Here is a 20,127-nt window from a genome sequence, read left to right as displayed (position 1 = left end):
AAATAATATATATTCAGGGGCGCCTGGGTGGCGCAGTTGTTAAGCGTCTGCCTTCAGCTCAAGGCATGATCCCGGCATTATGAGATCGAGCCCCGCATCAGGCTCCTCCGCTGGGAGCCTGCTTCTTCCTCTCCCACTCACCCTGCTTGTGTTCCCTCTCTCACTGGCTGTCTCTATCTCTGTCAAATAAATAAATAAAACCTTAAAATATATATATATTCAGTGACTTCTGCAGGGACATAGGGATTTTTTTAAACTTGAATTTCTTTAAGTAGAGTTTTAAAATAAGTTATGTTAGTTCTTCCTAAACAAATTTGCTAATAAATATTTGTTCATAAAAATGTCAATTTTTCTGTTTCAAATTTATAGTCCTATATTTATTCATAGTATTTACTAGTATTTAAACCCTTATACTTCAATCTTTTATAGCTATTACTTTTTATCCCCTTTATAATGTTAATTGTTATAATTATGATAAAGCAAATAATATTGATTTTTAAATGGCAAGCAGTGGAATATTGATGAATTCCTGAAGTTCAAACTCGTTAATGCCGTCGACTTTATTAAAAAAAATCTTTTTTTTTTGTCTATCCTCATTAGTGTTCCTTATTTCTTTAAGTTTTTCTTATAGTCCTTTACTCATTCTATTGGCATAAATCATCACTTATATATATAAAGATTCTTTATAGAAACAAATTCTTTTAAAAACAAATTTATTTTGGGATGCCTGGGTGGCTCAGTTGGTTCAGTATCTGACTCCTGGTTTTAACTCAGATCATGATCTCATGGTTGTGGGATCCAGCCCAGCACAGGGTTCTGTGCTCAGCTGGCAGTCTGCTTGAAGATTCTCTCCTTCTGCCCCTCCCTCAACTTGCAAGCTCTCTCTCTTGCTTTCTCTCTCTTTCTTTCAAAATAAATAAACAAATCTTTAAAAAAAACCCTTACATTTATCTTTATTATTTTAGCTACATTCTGAATTTTTTCACATGTAGTGCATTCATCACTGTTTAGCTTAAGACATAATTTCCATTGTGATTTCTTCTTTAATATGTTAGTTATTTAAGAGTGTTTCCAAATGTATGCTTATAATATATAAAATTATATTTCCATTTATTACTGAAGATTACACAGGATTAGATGATCACATTTGAAGCATACAAATCAGATAACTTAGCTAGTGTCAAACTTTCCTAAATAATTTCAAAGACACAGGTGGTCAAGAGACAAGAGAGCTCATGAAGACGAAAGTTGCCCCTCTGGTCCTTCCTTTCTAGTCAGGCATGCTCTTGTGGTGCAGATTCAGTAAGTCTTTAAGTGAGGGTTGTGTGATTTCTCAAAGAGTAAGAAATATTTTTATTGTGAAATATATTTTTTCTAAGATTTATTTATTTTTTTGAGAAAGAATGAAAGTCTGAGCCAGTGGGGGTGTGGGGGGAGGGGCAGAGGGAGAGGAAGGGAAAGAATCCCTATGCAGACTGCCTGCTGAGCTGGGAGCCAGACGAAGGACTCAGGACTCAATCCGAGGACCCTGAGATCAGGACCTAGGCTGAAATCATGAGTTGACTGGCCAACTGACTGAACCACCCAGGTGCCCTGTGAAATATATTTATGTCTCTAACATCTCCATTCCAGAAAGTTACTAGTTTCATAAATCCCAGGTTTTATTAGCTACAGAAAATTCTTCTAAAAGCACTTCAGTGGCAAGGTCTCTTCCTCTCCACAAATATTATCCTAGAATTTATATAAATGAAATTTTACAGTAGGTAGTCTTTTATGTTTGGCTTCTTTTACTTAGTACCATAGTTTTGAGAGTCTTCCCTGTGGTTGCATATTAGTGATTGTTTTCTTTGAAACAATCTTTCAAAGATAGAGTCTTAGGTATTATGTCTTCAACCATATTGTTTTTCAACCATATTTATTCCATTCTTCTGTGACATCTATTACATGTCAATTGAAGTAATTTAATCTCGGTAGCATCTGCAGTAACAGTTCATATGGAAAACTATACATGCTTTCTCTGTATACATCAGTGTTGTGTTCTAAGTAAATTTCTCTGTAATATTTTCTAAATCACTACTTTTGGCTTTGACATTATAGAGATAGAATTATCATGTCATATATTTTTTTCAGTGGTGATATTTTCATTCCAAATTTTCTAATTGTTTCCCATATCCAGCTTCTCTTGTTTTACTTCTGCCTATTTTCTTACTTTTAAGATTTTTACAAAACTTAAAAAAAATGAATAAACACATTCAAAAGCTTTCAGACAGTTCTGTAATATCAACTTACTATTCCAAGTGTTCATTTTGACTGTTGTCTTTCTTAGCATTAGAATTTTTTTTCATATGATTTGAAGTTCCTTTGTTGGGTCAAATTGTTTTTCTACTTTTAACTTTCTTATTCCTTTTCTCTATCCCCACTCTTTCTTATTTAGATTTTTCTGCAATTTATTGCCCAGGCCCCCACAATTTACAACACTTTTTTAAAATGCATCATTGAGTTGCTGCTTTTTTTGATATCACAGATATAGTTACCTATTTATTCGACTGTTTGGTTCATATTTTTAGAATGAGGTCTGTTTCTATGTGTTCTTATATCCCCAGACATTGAACTTTTGTTAAGTAATAACCATTGTGATTGGGCTGGACATTTTATTGAACACCCATTCTTGAAGTAGGGGCAGAGAGGGCAAGTCCCACCTTAACCTCAGTATGCAAGCATTGACCTTAATTCTGCTCTCCCACTAATCAAGAGCTTTCAGTTCCTGTTACCACCATAAAGTCAACATCCCAGACAACACTTCCTCACAAGGAGCCCAACGTGACTATGAATTCATGTCTGCTATACTTTTCTATTTTCTTCTAATTTATTTAGTTGTAGACCCTGTCTTATAGCCCAATATATCTTTTTGGTTTTAAGCATTTTTAAATTTATTTATCACTGATACATATTTGGAGTGGAACATGTGCATCAGAGCATGAACTTGTTTAGCTTTGTGAACTATAAGCCCCACTACATAAAAATTTAAAATTTCCCTAGAAATTAAACATAGATTTTTCTTCCTTGAGCTTTAATACTGAATTTCTGGTTCAGGTAAACGTATCTAAAGTCAAATTAACCTTGCTACTGACATTTAATACTTCTTTGAAACCAAGCTATAGGACTTTTTACTCTTATTATTCCTTTTATTTTTTCAGTCATAACAATTGAATCTCACATGGGCTATATGGTTTTCTTCGTTTGTTTGTTTGTTTGTTTTTCTTAGGAGCATAAGCTCTTGCTTCACAGAAAAAAGATAAAAGGAATTCTAGACTTTCCTAGGTGGGTCTACATGATATCAAATCAACCCATATCTATTGGCATTCAAGACAGAGTTGAGCTTATTGTAGAATCAAAGAGAATATTTGGCAATTAATGTCTTTGTAACTCTTGAGTGTAGGGCATATTCTGTGAAAATCTCTCTTATGAGAAGGAAAAAGATACAAGATGTTGAATACTACAAAATAATTCAAATCCTGGAATTTTCATAGTCAGATAAGAAAGAGGATTTCAGTTTTCTATTGCGTGCAGAATTCAAAATGAACAGAATTTTTTAATTTTTTTTTTTTTTTGAGAGAAGGAGGGGAGACGGAGATGGCAGGTGGGGAAGGGGCAGAGGGAGAGGGAGAGAGTCTTAAGCAGGGTCTATATCCAGCATGGAGCCTGACATGGGTTCAATCTCATGACACTGAGATCATGACCTGAGCCAAAACCAAGAGTCAGGTTCTTAACCAACTGAGCCACCCAGGAACCCTCCAAAAAGTTCTTTTTTTAAGTTATTTGGTTTATAAAAATTTCATAGAGCAATTGGGATGAATGCTTATTTCTGCATTGATTAAACACATATTTTTTGGTCTCAGTAAAGGTGCAGTTGGTACCTTAATCCATCTGAGTTTGTTTTCCTGTGCCACAACGGAATACGAGGACTTTAGTATGCTGCCTGTAAACATTTTTTTTTGTATTGTAACACTTCTGTAAAAATTCCGTAATTCTGCATGAAAGGAAATAAATGTATCTTGAGTACAATATACAATTTCAGAAGTACACTTAGAAAAGTAAACATAATTTTTAATGCTCAAATGTATTAAATGAAAGTAATTGTTCTTAAAATTGACTCCAGGGTTGTCTTATAAAGAACTTTAGGACAATTATTTGTGTTCTTTCTCAAAAGAAAAAGATGGCTTATGTGTTGCATATGAAATCATGAATTACACAAAATAACCTACTTGCCATGTCTACACAGTACATAGACACTGGCAATTATTGGTGAAAAATGGGTGGTATGTACTGAGAATCTGGAATATTCTAACCAAGACTTTTTTTTAAATAATATCTTCTCATTTATTTGAGTAAAAGTGGAAACAGGAGGGCAGAGCTTGGTGATGATGATGATTAGAACTTATTTAATTATCAGTTGCACCTCTGCAATACTGGGCAAAATAGTCTAGGGAAGTTGAAAATACAGATACTACTTGTTCTCTATTATATTGATATTCATCATCACTGTAAGAACATGTCAGTGGGAAAATAAAAACTTTTATTTATATGGAATTTTCAGGAACACTAATACTTTGACAATGCTTCCTGTATATTTTCTATCACCCAAAAGGTAGAACATTGCCCCGAACAATGAAGTAGGTGCTTACTAGACATGATTATACTGTGAGTGTCTATGCTATCACTTTAGGTCTGTTTCCTTAAAATTTCCCTTTTCATTCTAGTTAGCTTAGAAAATGTCTAACTTTTGACACTCAGATACTTTTATTAATGTCTCCCCCAGACAAAACCAATCACTGTTTCTTTTTTGTCTCCAGTTAATCATGAACGATTCCCCTGGAAAAAATGGAATGGTTTTTGAAGACAAAGACCATTTCCTCTGTTGCACCCACAGCATGGTTATTGGCACAGTTGATTGTTAGTAATAGGGACATAAGTCATAAAACATATCCTTTCTATTTCACTTTATCTTTATGACCAACAGGCAGTGACATTTTGGGTGAGGATTAGCTATATATTCAGAGTTGATTAAATGGTAATTTAAAAAGGATCTGTTGCTGATTGAAGGTAAACCAAATACTGACCTTGACTGGTTTGGCACTTAGAAATATGTATGCACATAATCATGACTTAGATAATGATGGGATTAAATATAAGATAAGTGAAAGTGTCATATAGAAAAAAAAGTCTTAAAAATAATGGAGTAAACACTATACTCAAATAGAATTTGCAATGTAAGTATACATTTCAATATTTAAGAAATTACTTTAAGCAGATATAGCCTTCGTACTTTAGTATAAAAAAAGAGATATTAAATTTCTAATTACTTATTATATTTCTAAATATGTAATTACTATCATAACATATCTGACATATACAAATTGGTATAAGAGAACATTTTATATATTCATGTAAATATAGAATATTTCCCTTTTAGAATATTGGAAAATTCATCCATATTTTAAGACAATATATCATAAGTCTCAGTTAAGTCTTAACTATTTAGCAATTATACATTACCGCAGAGGTCATATAAACCTCTGAGTTTCTCTTACTTATCCTATTAATTCTAGGGCTACTTTTAAGAGACTATAGAATAGTCTCTTAAATATCTTCAGATATTTATTACCAAGAAGTAACAAAACATTTCAACAAATGCCATTAGGAATGAATGCATATAAACTCCATTTTACAAATGTTATAGTAGTTGTTCTTATTATTATGTTGATATTATCGATAATCATGAATGAACAATTTAGATGATTTATTTTCAGCATATTTTTACTCCTTTTTATAAAACTGATGGTTTTTGGAAATGCCTCTAAATTTGACATTTCAGTCAAGTATACATTTTAATAGTTATAAGAATTGATCTCTTATTATTTTCCCCAATTGCTTCCTTAGAAATAAAATACTATTTATTACTTATGTTCAACTTCAATATATGAATTCTAAAATAATTTTCTCCTGTCATTGTCTTTATTCTTCAAGTTACTTAGAATGCTCATATTTTCATACTCTCTACTAGATACAATAATATAAATAGAAATCTTAAATATTTGAAAAGAAGGATAGAAATTAATAAATGAATTTATATTCTGTGTGATTTCAAAGGAAGCTTGCAGAGAGATCCCTTTGTGATGGAAGATTTTTTATCTGAGAGTTTTACCTCATTAAAATGTTAAAATCAGGAACACCTGGGTGGCTCAGTCAGCTAAGCATCTGCCCCCAGCTCAGTTCATGATCCCAGGGTCCTGGAATCGAGTCCCACATCAGGCTCCTTGCTCAGCAGGGAGACTGCTTCTCCCTCTGCCTGCTGCTCCCCCTGCTTATGCTCTCTGTCAGACAAATAAATAAAATCTTTAAAAAAAGTTAAAATCAGTTTGCCAATAATCATTGTTTGCATCTACATGATTGCAGTTTTATTGATTGTATGCATGTAAGTACTGATTGAATGTAAAAGAAGGGGTTTTTAACATCCTTTATTAAAGGATAGGTTTAGAATCTACAGATGAAGCGTTAATGTGACAATGACTTCGTTTGTCCATATCTTCTCTTGGTGTAGTATCTAACAAAATTATTTTCCGGAGAAGACAAGATGATATCATTTGGGACAGAGCCTAATCGAGTGTTATTTCCATGTATCATCATACTTTTAGATTATTTCAAATTTTAGTTGGGCCAGTATTATTTCAATATCACAGTGGTATGGTATGTTGCTCCTATATATTTATTCACTACATTTTTATAACATTGATTACTTATACTACTTTTGTCAATAGTTACAAAACACCCAAAATGAATTTAAAATAAGGAACCTAAATAGTTCCTGCAGTTGTAATTCAGATGTAGGGTAGGCTATCTCTGAACTTAATCCAGACAGTGTGATCCCATTTCTCTCTAATTTTCTGGGCATCTCTGTTCTCTGTATCTCCCCTAGCTCACTCTGGTAGTACTGGCTCAGATTTCCTAAGCTATTCATTTGCATAAGGCAACACTTAGCAAAGACCAACTTCTTCCTCCCAACTTTCTTTTATTAGTAAGAATATTGATCCATAAATCTTTAGTATGCTTCCCCTTGCCTGTCATTGACCTTGATTGTATCATATACCCATTTATTAACTCAACCATTGGGCTTATGTCTGGGTTTCTGGCAGATCTCTGTCAGCAAAGGAGATGACTAACCACGACTGTCCAGGTCTAATCATGATCCAACTCTTGAGCTTAGACCAATCCCCCAAAGTTCATGACGGCTAAATTATGGAGGGGAACACAGAATATTATTGGGGATGAAAAAATAATAAACTGTTTACAAAATACTTTCACATACATTATCAGACAGTAAATGACTATTCTGAGTGCTGGCCCATTTGCAGTTACCTTGAGCATACATGTGTCCACTCTTCAACACTACAATTGTTAACAGAGTTATAATCTATATAATAGTCTCTTAAATATCTTCAGATATTTATTACCAAGAAGTAACAAAACATTTCAACAAATGCCAGGCATCAACAGAAAATTTCTCTACAATCTGTCTGATTTTTTTCAACATTTTTACTTCATGAAAAGCATACTATTTCATATAATACTCTCCACTTTACGAAAGAAAAAAAAATCCACTCTTCCAATATCCTAGAACTAGGGCTCTATATGCCAAAGGACTAGACTGAAGTAAATCTTATTTAATCATTGGAGCCATGTGAAAATTTGGACAGAGCTCTACACCATTCATCTGGTTGCTAGAGATAAATATAAATTATTGAGATACACTGAATGGCAAGATCCCCTGTGTAGTTCTCCAGATTTATAGGTGTAGATTGATATTCTTTCTCAGGAATCTCACTATTTTAAATTTAGTTGTTTGATGCATGCTTTTTGTTTTGCTTATTTTTATACTCAAAGTGAATACTTTGAATCACTGCCAGAAACAAGTATCTTCATTATGTTACAGGTTTTGCTTGATTTTTTTTTCTTAAAACAGTAAATTTTGTTAAAGAATGGAAATTCCACTTTTGAAATCTGGCTAAAAACAGCTCACTTTTGGCCTTAGGGGAAACCATATAATTCTGTGCACTAATGCTTCATGATTAAAAATAAACAAATAAACAAACAATAAAATCCACAACAAACCACTTAGCAACCATTAACCTCTTGCATTTATTTAACATGATTTACCTATACGTAGGAACCTAAAATCATTTCAATATTGAGGCAGAAAATTCATATTATTTATCTTCACAAGAGAAGAGACCAGGGATAGGAAAAACGTCACAAGTCAATGAAGAATGTTATTTTTTAGAAAACAGGTGTAGTAGCCTTCTTCTGTTGCTCACATTATGAGCACACAGTTGCCCAATCAAAGCCTATATACTGGAAATTAAAAGAGAAAGAGAGGGGTGCCTGGCTGGCTCAGTCAGAAGAACATGCGAGTCTTGATCTCAGGGTAATGAGTTTGAACCCATGTTGGATGTAGAAATTACTTAAAAAAAAGAGGGGGGGGGGGCAAAATTTAAACACTTGGTAAGTCAATGGGCACAGGTATTTTTAAAATACCCTATAATCCTTATATGGCAAAGCCATAATGTGTTAGGAAACATCTAACAACATATGCTTTGATGGGCAATGCTACATTTAAGGACCAGGGTTAACATTCTGTCTCTGATTTTCATTGTGTTGAACCATATGTTGGACATGAAAATTAGTAATACAAAGGCTAACCAGTGGCTTTCTGCTCCTGGGTTTTGAAGGGAAAGACTGGAGCTTCACGGTACACTAATGCCTTCTGTTTCTTTCAGACTATACCAGGAAATGGCTGTAATTGTGACTAACTTGGAAGGGTGGCTGTGACTCCAACTGTTCATTCTGGCGTTTATAAACCATTTTACAGTGGTGACTGCTTCTGTTAGCGGCCTGCCTTGTGGCCTCATCTGTCAGCTCCCATTGAAAATAAATGGCTTGTTTCCCCACAATGTGTGACTGTCATCAGCCTGGCTCAAACATTTTTGTTGTAATCTATGTTGTTCAGGGCTGAATGTTTTTTAGTTCTTTAAGGGATGTGGGTGTTTGCATGCCAGTGATTTCCAGTTTCAGCATTTCTTATTTCATTGGAACTGGTCATCTTTGGTGTCTTCAAGCACTTTGAGTACAAAAGGATCAATCAAAAATAAAATAATATGAAGCTATATGCATGCAACTATATGATTTCCAAGAAAAATTTCAGCATTATTATTTTCTGAATATGTTTGATGGAAATCCACAACATAATGGAAAAATCTACACATCCATATTCGTAGATAGATATACTTGGTCCCTTTTCCCTGGTCTTTGGGTTCATAAGCAGAAATATGAATGTATCATCCCTAATTATCAATACCTCTGAAAATTTCCCGTAAATAAGATGTTTCTTTGTTTTTGTCTTTGTTTTGATTTTTAGTTTTACTGTTTATTACTTTTCCTGGTTCTTGGAAACAATTTTCTTCTGCTTCTCATATATTAATAAACTCATAGTACTCTATTACCTGTATGCTTAGGATCCAATTAGATTTATCCTTGATTAAACTTTCTCTCTGCTTCTTTTTATAAATGTAATTTTGTTTTCTGTTTTTATTCAGTGATTAGAGTTCTCCTCTATCATTTCACTAAATGTCCAAGGTTTAAAAATGACAATCCACAATCCCTGGTATATTCCTGAGCTCATGCATTTTGTATGCTGGATCTCTGTGTTCTTTAACTACTTTGCCTCAGAGAGACCTGTAGCCAACAGGTATCAGGTTTCTGTGCCTCAACTACTCACAGGTGCTGTTGAATATGTCTTTGACATTCAGTATGTAAAATGCTGTTAAATTATGGAAAGATATGAAGATGGTGGGATTTAAAAAATCTTATCATCAATTTTACAGTTGCACCAGAGAGAACATCAAGAAACCTGAAAAATAATAGCTTTCACTTAATGCAGATTAGCTACTGAGTATGACATGTTTTAAATAAGGTATAAACAAAACTCTGGGGGCAGGGGAAACTCTGAATCTAGTTAAGCTAATATCTATTTAGGATATTATAGCATTTTGAAATAAGGAGTGGTCATTATAATTTTCCTGATGTCTACTTTAAGAAAATTCTATGCTCCATCCAACAAAATGTTGGATAAGATCGAGATTTTTGAAGCAATAAATAGACTAAATGGTTAAAGTAAAAATTACCTTTAAAATCATTATCTAATTATTATTTAATACATTTTGGAACACAGACATAATTGCTAGAATTGATTATTTGATAAACTAAGGCAAGCAGAAGAGATTGAAACCACAGGAAAAGGTGGTACTAACAATAGCCATAGCATGTAGTAAACTTAAGTAAGGTAAATCCTGGTAGCAAATTGAAAAACCTCAAGTAAGATTGCTAATAGTCTAATTCCTAGGAACTCAATTTTGCTAATATCTTCAGATGATGGAGTAATTCTGAGTAGGCTGATTTTTGTTCCTTTTTTTTTTTTTTTGGAAGAAAAGAGCTATTTTAAAATATCTTTGTGAGAAAAAAATAAAATAAAATATTTGAGATAATAAGAATCATTCGATTTCAAAATTCATGTATTACTTCCAAAAAGTAGCGTGTTTTGGTAACATAAGGGAATATAATGGCTCTTATGCTTGTCCAGTTATGCTGCCAGGGGCACTGAATACAGACACATTTATAATGGAGAATCTCCAGCCAGTTCTAATCATTCTTCTCCTTATTTATTTATTTATTTATTTATTTATTTATTTATTTATTTATGTTTTTTTATTATATTATGTTAGGCACCATACAGTACATCCCTGGTTTTTGATGTAAAGTTTGATGATTCATTAGTTGCGTACAACACCCAGTGCACCATGCAATACGTGCCCTCCTTACTACCCATCACCAGCCTATCCCATTCCCCCGCCCCCCTCCCCTCTGAAGCCCTCAGTTTGTTTCTCAGAGTCCATAGTCTCTCATGCTTCATTCGCCTTCTGATTACCCTCCCTTTCTTTATCCCTTTCTTCCCCTACCAATATTCCTAGTTCTTATGTTCCATAGATGAGAGAAACCGTATGATAATTGTCTTTCTCTGCTTGACTTATTTCACTTAGCATTATCTCCTCCAGTGCCGTCCATCTTGGAGCAAATGTTGAGAAATCGTTCTTTTTGATAGCTGAGTAACATTCCATTGTATATATGGACCACAACTTCTTAATCCAGTCATCTGTTGAAGGGCATCTCAGCTCCTTCCACAATTTAGCTATTGTGGACAATGCTGCTATGAACATTGGGGTGTGTATGGCCCTTCTCTTCACTACATCTGTATCTTTGGGGTAAATACCCAGTAGTGCAATGGCTGGGTCATAGGGTAGCTCAATTTTTAACTTTTTAAGGGGGTTACTGTTATTTTTAAATTAGAAGACAGTTAAGGAAGGAAACATAGTAAAATGTGATAGGTTCCTTAATATATATTGCAGATAATGGTTTAACATGAAGCAAAAACAAAACGAAACAGAAAAAACAAAACAAATAAGCCCCCAAATTTGATTATTAAGCAATAAACATTATAATGGTTATTTGGTAGGTTATTAAAAAGGACAAACATAAAATGCTTACAATACCTACACTGCCACCACTTACAGACACTCAGACACATAGACACACACACACACACACACACACACACACACACACAGAATACATGCAAACTGGTGCACAAATCCTAAATGTTTATTTTGCTTAAATTCGATTACATGATAAATTATGACTTGACCTGGCAAGTATTAGAAGAATAATTCTTCTTTTCATTGACTTTTAAAGTCTTTAATAATCTTTGTATTTAGTTATTTAATTTTGTTATGTGTTTGACTACTTTTCTTTGACTTAAAAATGGTACTGTACTCAGGCCGATTTTCTAATAGCTGTACAAGAACAGTCTTCTCATTCCAGCTTATGTTTTTGTTGTTGTTGTTGCTTCAATTTCCCTAAAATCATGAGATTTCTTCCAAAAATTTCAATTAGCTATCCAAGCCCTACATGTTTTTTTTTTTTAATAATGATTTTTTATTATATTATGTTACTCACCATACAGTACATCCCCGGTTTTCGATGTAAGGCTCGATGATTCATTAGTTGTGTATAACACCCAGTGCACCATGCAATATGTGCCCTCCTTACTACCCATCACCGGTCTATCCCATTCCCCCACCCCCCTCCCCTCTGTAGCCCTCAGTTTGTTTCTCATAGTCCATAGTCTCTCATGTTTCATTCCCCCTTCTGATTACCCCCCCTTTCTTTATCCCTTTCTTCCCCTACTGATCATTCTGGTTCTTATGTTCCATAGATGAGAGAAATCATATGATAGTTGTCTTTCTCTGCTTGACTTATTTCACTAAGCATTATCTCCTCCAGTGCCGTCCATGTTGTAGCAAATGTTGAGAACTCGTTCTTTCTGATTGCTGAGTAATATTCCATTGTATATATGGACCACAACTTCTTAATCCAGTCATCTGTTGCAGGGCATCTCGGCTCCTTCCACGATTTAGCTATTGTGGACATTGCTGCTATGAACATTGGGGTGCATATGGCCCTTCTCTTCACTACGTCTGTATCTTTGGGGTAAACACCCAGTAGTGCAATGGCTGGATCATAGGGTAGCTCAATGTTTAACTTTTTAAGGGACCTCCACACTGTTTTCCAGAGTGGCTGTACCAACTTGCATTCCCACCAACAATGTAGGAGGGATCCCCTTTCTCCACATCCTCTCCAACAATTGTTGTTTCTTGCCTTGTCTATTTTTGCCATTCTAACTGCCAAGCCCTACATGTTTTAAGACCATGTATTCTACTTTTTGATGGATCCCCTTTACCCAGGACAACTGTTTCTAGCCATAATATATCTGAGATTATTCTTTCAATTTGCCTTCTACTTATAGTGGCATTGCTTTTGCTTATATATAGTCCCATTATTTGTCAAGTCATTTCTAGATACTAGGTTTTTTCTACTTATAGTGGCATTTCTTTTGCTTATATATAGTCCCATTATTTGTCAAGTCATTTCTAGATACTAGGTTTTTAGAGAAATGGGATAGTCATATATGTCTTTTGTATCATCCAATAATGCCTCAGAGTGGTGACCACATGTAAGACAAGAATCAAGAAAATCCTTAGATATTTACAGATTGTCTGATAAATATCTATGTACATATATTTTATATTTCAATTAGTTTTGTTAGTAGTGTGGTAATAACTTGCATCTGGCCATGAAATCTTAAAAAATGTCACACTCAATCACAAAGTGCAAACGGGAAAATTCTCTTGTAAAATTGTAGACATCTGTACTATCATTGTATAAGAAATCCTAAACATACTGAGGCTAACTTTTTCACTTTGAGCATGATATTTGCTGTGAGTTTTTCATATATGGCTTTTATGATTTTGAAGTATATTCTTTCTATCCCTACACTGTTTTAGTCAAGAAAGGATGCTGTATTTTGTCAAATGGGTTTTTGGTTTTTTTCTGCATCAATTGAGAGGGTCATATGGTTCTTGTCTTTTCTTTTATTAATGTGATGTATCACATTGATTTATTTGTGAATGTTGAACCACTCCTACAGCCCAAAAATAAATCCCACTTGGTCATGGTGAATAATCAGTTTAATGTACCGTGGGATCCTATTGGCTAGTATGTTGGTGAGAATTTTGGCGTCCATGTTCTTCAGGGAAATTGGTCTATAATTCTCCTTTTTGGTGGGGTCTTTGTCTGGTTTGGGGATCAAGATAATGCTGGTCTGATAGAGTGAGTTTGGAAGTTTTCCTTCCATTTCTATTTTTTGAAACAGCTTCAGAAGACTAGGTATTAGTTTTTTTGTTTTGTTTTGTTTTGTTTTATTTTGTTTTAATGTTTTGTAGAATTCTCCTGGGAAGCCACCCAGCCCTGGACTCTTGTTTCTTGGGAGATTTTTGATTACTGATTCAATTTCCTGATTGGTTACATGTCTGTTCAGGTTTTCTATTTCTTACTGTTTCAGTTTCAGTAGTTTATAAGTCTCTAGGAGTGCATCCATTTTTAAGATTACCTAATTTGTTGGCATATAGTTGCTCATAATATACTTAAAATTGTTTGTATTTCCTTGGTGTTGGTCATGATCTCTCCTCTTTCATTCATGATTTAATTAATTTGGGTCATTTCTCTTTTCTTTCTGGTGAGTCTGGCTAGGGGTTTATTGAACTTATTAATTCTTTTAAAGAACCAGCTTCCAGTTTCATCGATCTGTTCTACTCTTCTTTTGGTTTTTATTTCATTGATTTCATCTCTAATCTTTATTGTTTCTCTTCTCCTGCTTGGTTTAGACTTTACTTGCTATTCTTTCTCCATATCTTTTAGGTGTAAGGTTAGTTTGTATAGTTGAGACTTTTCTAATTTCTTGAGAAAAGTTTGTATTGCCATGTACTTTCCTCTTAGGACTGCCTTTGCTTCATCCCAAAGGTTTTGAACAGTTGTGTTTTCATTTTCATTTCTTTCCATGAATTTTTAAAATTCTTCTTTATTTTCCTGGCTGACCCATTCATTCTTAGTAGGATGCTCTTTCCCCTCCAAATATTTGATTCTTTCAGATTTCCTCTTGTGATTGAGTTCAAGTTTCAAAGCATTGTAATCTGAAAATATGCAAGGAATAATACCAATCTTTTGGTACCAGTTGAGACCTAATTTGTGAATCATTATGTGATCTATTCTGGAGAAAGTTCTATGTGGACTCCAGAAGAATGTGTATTCTGTATTTTGTGTTCTGCCTTAGGACGGAATGCTCTGTATGTATCTGTGAAGATCATCTGGTCCAGTGTGTCAGTCAAAGCCCTTCTTTCCTTGTTGATCTTAGAGGATGTGTCTATTGTTGTGTGTTGGTGTTAAAGTCCCCTACTATTATTGTAATACTATCAATGTGTTTCTTTAATTTTGTTATTAATTTGTTTATATAATTGGCTGCTTCCGAGTTAAGAGCATAAATATTTACAATTGTTAGATCTTCTTGCTGGGTAGACCCTTTAAGTATTATATAATGTCCCTCTTCATCCCTTACTATAGTCTTTGGTTTAAAACCGAATTTGTCTGATATAAGAATTACTACCCCAGTTTTCTTTTGATGCCCAATAGGATGATAAATAGTTCTCAATCCCCTCACTTTCAATCTGGAGATGCCTTTAGGTCTAAAATGTGTCTGTTGTAGACAGCATATGGATGGGTATTTCTTTTTTATCCATTCTGATACCCTGTGCCTTTTGATTGGAGCATTCAGCTCATTTACATTCAGAGTACGTACTGAAAGATATGAATTTAGTGCCATTGTATTACCTGTAAAGTCCCCATTTCTGTATATTGTATCTGTTTCTTTCTGGTCTGTTACTTTTGGTCTCTCTCTTTGGTTATAGGATCCTCTATAATATTTCTTGCAGGGCTGGTTTAGTGGTCATAAATTCTTCTAGTTTCTGTTTGTCCTGGAAGCTCTTTATCTCTTCTTTCATTCTAAATGACAGCCTTGCTGGATAAAGTATTCTTGGCTACTTGTTTTTCTCATTTAGTACCCTAAATGTATCATGCCAGGTCTCTGTGGATAGATCTGCTGCCAGTCTAATGTTCCTACTCTTGTACATTAAAGACCTCTTGTCTTGAGCTACTTTCAGGATTTTCTCATTATCTCTGAAATTTGCAAGCTTCATTAGTATATGTCCAGGTGTTGATCTACTTTTATTGATTTTGAGGGGGATTCTCTGTGCCACCTGGACTAAATGCCTGCTTTCTTCCCCTGATTAGGGAAGTTCTCAGCTATGATTTGCTCAAATATACCTTCTCTCTCTCTCTCTCTTTCTTTCTTCTTCCTCTGGGGACCGCAATAATTCTAATATTGTTCCACTTTATGGTATCACTGATTTCTCGAAGCCTCCCCTCATGGTCCATTAGTTGTATTTCTCTCTTTTCCTCAGCTTCCTTCCTGCCCATCATCTTATCTTCTATGTCACTGATTCTTCTGCCTCATTTACCCTAGGTGTCAGAGTATCTATTTTAGACTGCATCTCAGTTAAAGCATTTTAAATTTCAGCCTGATTAGATTTTATTTCTGCACTAAGAGATTCTGTAGTGTCTTTTATGCTTTTTTTTTAGGCCCAACTGGTAACTTTATAATAGTTATTCTGAATTCTAGTTATGACATTGTACTTACATCCATGTCGATTAGATCTATGGCAGAGAGTATTACCTCTGGTTCTTTCTCTTGCTGTGACTTTCTCTTTCTAGTCATTTTGTCCAGTGAAGAATAGATGAATGAGAAAACAAAATAAAAAAAATCAACCACGACTCCAGTGAAATACACACTAGACAAATCCAAAGATGTCAGAACACCCCCCCAAAAAAGAAAAAAGAAAAAAAAAAGGAAGATAAAAGGGAAAAAGAGAGAATATAATCTCACAGGTGGACAAAACAGGGTGATCCACTTGGTTCTGGATTATTTTGGTCTGTTCATTAGAAGAAACTAAATCTTAAAATTGTCAAGAAAGAAAAATGTATACATACAACAATAAAATTGAGTACAGTGAATGGAAGCCAAAATGAAGAATATATCTAGAAAATGTAAATGCAAAAATGAAAATTAAAACAAGACGTTAAAACAAAGAGTTGATAAAAAAAAGAAACTAGTTGAAAATTTTTTAAAAAAAGAAAAATAAAAAAATTTTAAACGGAAAGACTAAAGAATCAAGAAGAAAGCCCTCAAATTCCATATATTATTTTACCCGAGCACAGGAGTTTTTCAATTCTGAGTGATCCATATACTTGGTATTTGCCCAATGTTCCTGTTGGTCTTCTAGGGAAGGGGCCTGTTGCACTGATTTTCAGGCATCTTTGCCTGAGCAGAGTTGCACCACTCCTTGCCAGGGACCAGGCTCAATGTAAGCTGCTTCAGGTTGCTCTATGTGGCTTTTGTTCCCTGAAGGCTTTTCCCACTGCTTCCAAAAAGTGGTTGCTTTTCTATTTGTAGAATTGCAGCGATTCTTTTCTGAGATCTCAGGTTTAATTCACAGGTGTTCAGAATGATTTGATAGATATCTAACTCAATTCAAGGAACAATATGAAACTCAGGTCCCCCACTCTTCCACCATCTTCCTTCTCAACCTGGCGTGTCTAATTTTGTGAGTAGTTAGAGTAAAACATCTAAGTGTTTGATGACATAAATAAACATCAAAGTTTTATCTTAGAACTTACAGGTAACTTTTTGCAAACTCACTTCTCTATTACATCTCATAGTTTTTGTCTCACATCTTAACGTGTTGCCTCTCTCAAAATTGTTATAGAGAAGTGCTACCAAAAAATGCTAACTCTTTTATTCAGTTATTCTCTTCCATATGCTTTTAAAATCTTCCCCCTATTTTTTCCCCGTCTTTTTATCTTTCTTTCTCTTTTGCTTCTCTCCTTTTCCCCCCTCTCAGTTTCCTCTCATCTTCTTTTCTTTCCTTTTATCACTATATGTTAGAAAATTATTTAGTGCAATTCCTGATGTTAAACTGAGATGTTCCAATGTCAATTTATATTGATTCTGCCCTTGAGGTACTTACTGTCTGGTAAGACAGATGGTATACACATAAATTAATTATAATACACATTATAAGTGACAAATGCCACAAGAAAATTACTGATAAAGAATTTCCCACATACAAATATCTTTTCCCAAACTTTTAAATCATAATTTCTGAATTTACTGCTTACTAAACTTTTTTTTATTTACTAGACATTTATTTATTTTTACAAAGAATTCTATCCATTAGTGTTAACTAAAAATTTCTCAACATTTACTAGGGCATGGAGAACTATAGAAAGTTTGAGAGTAACAACTCGAAATACCCGCATTTAATATATGAGATAATGGTAGCAGGTATTGAGAAAGACTTTAATAAGTAAGGGCAATCCCAGTTCAGAGACTATTGCAATTAGTGTAGCAGAAGAAAACAAATAGATGAGTAAAAGCATATAATAGGGAGAAGGATATACTAGGGTTGATTTGAATAATATATGTGAAATAGAGTTATTATGCACCTTCTTCCTGAGGCAGTCCTTCTCATTGAGCAGCGAAACTCCTTAGGAGGAATGAAATGAGATGAGCAGTAAGCAGAGACATTACAGACTAGCAGGAGTAGTGCTGATCAACAGAATGCTGTCTGTCTAGTAACCTTTTCAGAAGAACCCCTCTCTCACATGACTCATGTGATTGTGGTAGAGCTACTGTGTTTGAGTGATGAGACCTCACCCATATGACCACACTGGATATGTTCAAGGGTGAAAAGATCTAACAAATGTAGCCAGGATCTTCTCTAATGTTTAGAATCTGGTTATAAAGGTATTTTGCCCCTTTGGGTATCTACACTAGAAGATGAAACTTGTTCGTGGTCACATGCATATTTGAAATAAGGAAACTGGATTCATAAGAAAAATAGAAACATTAGTGCTGATGATAGGAACATATATCATGCCAAACAGGTCGTGACAAAGAAAGGGACAGCAGAGGAGGCAAGGGCAGCATGTGTGGTTTGGCTAGCAGGGACAGCCCAGCAGAGGTGGTGCCACAGGAATCCATCTATAAGCAGGTTATCCTGTAAGCATATGATAAATTCCCCTCTCTTTCTTAAACAAAATCAAGTTGAATTTCTCCACATGCCAATCATGAGAATAGAAATTCCACAGTTAGAAAGGAAACCTCAATATAAAAGTTCTTAGAATAATGGTTTTGGGGTACTTTCAGTTTCTCTCCTAATAAAGACATGATTGGTTTCCTTATGTTAATTTGTGTCTTAGTTGTATCCCTACTCTATATGGGTTGTAAAATTATTTTAAACAGGCAAGGTGCATATTGAACATGTCTGATTACATTAGAGAGATATTCTTGTTAAATAGTCATGTTAAATGAATAATATCTATGTGGATAACATATAGAAGAGAAAAACAAAACTGTAATGTTCAAAGATTGTAAATAGAACGTATTTTCAATATAAACTAAAAGTTTCAGCCCATAATGAACTTAGATAGTTGATACAAAGTGTGACATAATTTGTCCTTTTTTCCCTATATTATAATCATGTCTAAACATAATAAAGTTAACTAGAGTTGTCAATAAAGTTATTTATAGGAGAAATTGAAATGAATTGGTATGAAGGGTTTAGTCATGAGAGGAGTTCCACAGTTTTCCTGAGTGAGTACATAATCCATATTCTTTATATTTTCTAAATCTCCATTAATGTTTTAAATTCTAAACAGTAAATCCAGAATATTGCAAAATCCTCAATGATTACAGATAATTTCAGTAATGTTTGCTAGATGTTTGTTAAAACTGTTAGTCAAAATGTAAACTAAGAAATAGTAAAGTCTTCTTTGGAAGGGTTATCATCATGGAGTAATCATATTCATCATCACACAGAATATTTACAATTGTTTTTCTTTGCATAGGAATAAAATGTGTTATTAACAACCTTCATTTAATCTGATAGCTGTTTTGTGAGGTTTGTTTATATAGTGGGCTCGATATATTTAATAATTCCTATAAAATAGCACATGTTAACCAGAGTTCTCTCAGATTTGCTTCATATAAGAGCCAGGTGCATAAAAATTTGAGGAAAAAGTGATTAGAAGAAAATCTTACATAAAACCTAACTCTCAAGACAAGTTAGAGATTTTCAAATGAATTATCACAAAGTGAAAAGTGGAAACTAGATGAGAAAAAAGTTGATGGGGAACTAGGATTAGATTCCTAAATGGACTGCAGTTAGTATTCTTTTTTTTTTTTAAAGATTTTATTTATTTATTTGACAGAAAGAGAGACAGCCAGTGAGAGACGGAGCACAAGCAGGGGAGAGTGAGAGGAAGAAGCAGGCCTCCAGCAGAGCAGGGAGCCTGATGTGGGGCTCAATCCCAGGACCCTGGGATCAGACCCTGAGCTGAAGTCAGATGCTTAATGACTGAGCCACCCAGGCACCCCAGTTAGTCAGTATTCTTGATTAAGATCTACTTGTGAATTGATCAACAACCATCATCCAGGTCCTGCATAAGACC

Source organism: Ursus americanus, chromosome 18 (assembly GCF_024610735.1).
Source record: "Ursus americanus isolate L20-20 chromosome 18, mUrsAme1.1.p, whole genome shotgun sequence".
Classification (NCBI taxonomy): domain Eukaryota; kingdom Metazoa; phylum Chordata; class Mammalia; order Carnivora; family Ursidae; genus Ursus; species Ursus americanus.
The sequence above is the reverse complement of the archived record's forward strand: the minus strand, read 5'-3'. Positions refer to the sequence as shown.